Raw genomic sequence first — 3157 nt, 5'->3', positions numbered from 1 at the left:
CCCTTTGGCCACAGAGGGAGGAAGGGGCTGCGTGGCGTGGGGACAACCTGCCCTGTCCCCACCATCCGAGGAGCATTGCTTTGGGGCTGGCAGCAGCACTGGGATGAACCTGGTCCAGCTGGAATCTGCTCCAGCGTGGGGCCGGCCAGTCCTGCCTGTCCTGAGCTGGCCACAGAGGCTGGGTCAGGGTCCTGCTGTGTCCACACCAGGTGCCCTGTGCCCACCCATCTTCACCAGCCACCTCGTGCCCCCGGTGCTGCCAGCTCACAGCCACTATGCAGGTCCCTCTGGTGCCACCAGAGTCCCACCCGGGACACGCATCCCACCAGGAGCAGCACGCAGCTCCCCGGGGCTTCTCTCCAAGCCCTGATCCCCTCTGAAAACGAATTATTATCAGCCCAGACGGAAAAGTTAATACCTTTAATATCTCCCCGTCCCTCTGGATGCATGGAAATCCCATATACTTATCGCTTTCCTTTAATCCATCTTAGCAGGGGAACTGAGGGAAATACCCAACATAAGGGTTTAACAAGCCCTGGTCTCCCGGTGGGGTTCCCAGCACGGCTCCTGCACCCCCGTTTGCCCGGGATGCCACACCAGCAGCTCTCTGGCTCCGTGCTGGAGAGAAGTGGGAATCCCGGGCCAGGGAACACCTCCGGTGGTCAAGGGTTGTGGGAAGAGCAGGAGGGGCCGTCACTGCCCGGTGCTGGTTGCCCCTCGGCAAGTGTCCTGTGGTGGCTGTGCCAGGGCCATTAGGTCCAGCCGTGACCCAACGCTTGCCCACATGTTTCCCAGCTGTGGACCAGGATCAGGCTTTTTCTCCCCAGGATTCCTGATGGCAGAAGTGGTGGCTGAAACCAGAGGGTCCCTGCAGACCCCGCTCCAGCCCCCTGGAACCCCACGGTGCTGGTCAGGCGTGCGGAGCTTGGGTGGGGGCGATGGCCTGAGAACTCCAGCCACGTCCAAATTACTCTGAACACAATTAAAATCTGCTCCCACAGACGGGAAGTTGGCAGACGAGCAGAGAAAAGGCTTGATTGAATCAAGCGCCTGCTTTCTTTCAGATTTTAATTGGGAAGCGTATGTATTAATTAACCCCAGGGCTTGGCCACCTCAAAGTGTATCCAGAGGAGGGCAAGTCCTGCTGATGGACCTGCCGGCCCCACGGCAGCCCCTGCCAAGGAGCCCCCACCCACAGCATCCCTGGGGACCACAGACCCCACTGCTGTGTCTGGGGCCCCGACTCCCCCCCAGTGCCTGACTCTTCCCCACCCTGGCTCCCTCCTCCCCATGCCCAGCCCTTCCCCACTTCCCCAGTGCAGCAATTGTGAGTGACAAGCTGGAAACTCCAAACAGACAGTCCATAAACCATCCCATGAAAGAGGGATGGATGGATGGACAATAAGGTCTGACAGCAGGAGGAAAGGTGAGGTTGGTACCTCCCTCCCTGCACATCCCACCCCTTCATCCCCCTCCTCTGCTTCACTTCCCTCCCCCTCCATCCCAGTTTCCCACCCCAGGGTCCCTCTGTGGGTAGGAGGCTCCAGGATCCCTGTGCCAAGTGTGTGGGCACTGGGCTGTGCCGGCCCCCCTGGCCCCAGCAGTCACCCCAGGACACCCCAACCAAAGGGCAGCTGGTGGCCAGCATGGTCCCCAGTGCCAGAATCACAACAGGACAGTCCCACATGGCACCACGAGAGTGGGACATGGTGGATAGCCCAGGAGAGGTATCAGGAAAGCTCGTCCCCCAGGATTCCACTTCCCAAGTATGGATGAGTTTCAGGTGAGCAAGCCCCAGCGAGCCGGGCAGCCTGGGGCTGGACACACATGGGTCACCTCCTCACAGCTTCTCAGCTGGGAAAGATCATTTGATGTATTACAGGGAAAAGCAATAAAGGCTTCTAATAACTGCAGGTAACCACGTCCTGAGCAGAGCACACGGAGCCTGGGAGGAGGGCAGCAAGATAGGAATGGATGCATCTGCCACCATCAGCAGGACAGAGCAGATGAGACAGTGAGATGAGAGACAGACGGACAGACAGACAGAGAAACTCCATGTGACGGGTCAGCGAGAGACGGGAGATACTCAGGGGATGGTTCATCTCTCCTGCCTCTGCTGAAAAATGAGCAGGGTCTGATGGAGGAGGATGGCAGGTCCTGGGGGAGGAACAAAACCCTTTCACTGCGAGAGCCACCGTGGAGAATCAGGGCTGAATTGTTGAGGAAGGAACACTTTGGTGAGGCGAGGAGGAGGCAGAGGCATCTACCTCAGGGCTCGGTGTTTGCAGGAACAGATGACCGGTGTCATCAAGTCCCCTGGTCCGTCCTTTGCCCAGGACGGGGACAGTGGTCACTACCAGGTGGGCTGTTGGAGCCAGACCCCACTGGGGAAGCCGAGAGCTCAGATGTTTGCAGAGCGGCTGAACTACAGCACGAGCATTTAACTGTGCTTTTTACAGTGTCACCAGCTCTGTGACCAGCTCAGCTCCAGCACAGCCCTGTCTGCTGGGCACCATCCCTTCCTGCACTGGTCTGTGACCAGACAACCAAGTATCAGCCAACCTGGCCCCCCCATCTGAGTGGGTGGCAGACACAGAAGCAAAGGTGCCCAGCCCCGCAGCTGCTGGTCAAAGTAAAATAAAGAATTGCTTTAATCAGTGCTTATGACCCTGCCCCATGCTCAGGCAGCGCACTGGCAGCTTCAGAACAGCCTCTGGAAATGATGGGAATTTGGGGACCCTCGGGAGGCCCACCAGAAGGGAGGTCATGGTGGTGGTGGTGGCAGGGCACTAGGACAGTGTGTGGGGGACAAGCAAAGCCCCCTGCCATGGGGCCATCAGGAGGATCCACCTTTGGGGAGGGACAGAGGGACTGGTCCCCATCCCTCCAGCAGCACCACATGCACTCCCTGACGGACACCGTGGACCCTGGCCATCCAGGCAGAGGTGATGTGGTGGGGACGGGCTCCGATGCGGGGACCTGGGCAGAGGAGATCTGCCCCCCCACCCCGGGCAGCCCCAGCCATGAGCAGCCCCACAGAGGGACACAGACCCTGCTCGGGGGCGGCCGAGCTGCCCAGACCCCACTCCCATCAACACCATCTGCAGGGACAAGGACAGCCAAGCCTCCAGAGCCGACCAGCGGCCCGGCCCCCTGC

This window comes from Calidris pugnax, unplaced genomic scaffold, assembly GCF_001431845.1.
Source record: "Calidris pugnax isolate Ruff unplaced genomic scaffold, ASM143184v1 scaffold118, whole genome shotgun sequence".
Classification (NCBI taxonomy): Eukaryota; Metazoa; Chordata; class Aves; order Charadriiformes; family Scolopacidae; genus Calidris; species Calidris pugnax.
The sequence above is the reverse complement of the archived record's forward strand: the minus strand, read 5'-3'. Positions refer to the sequence as shown.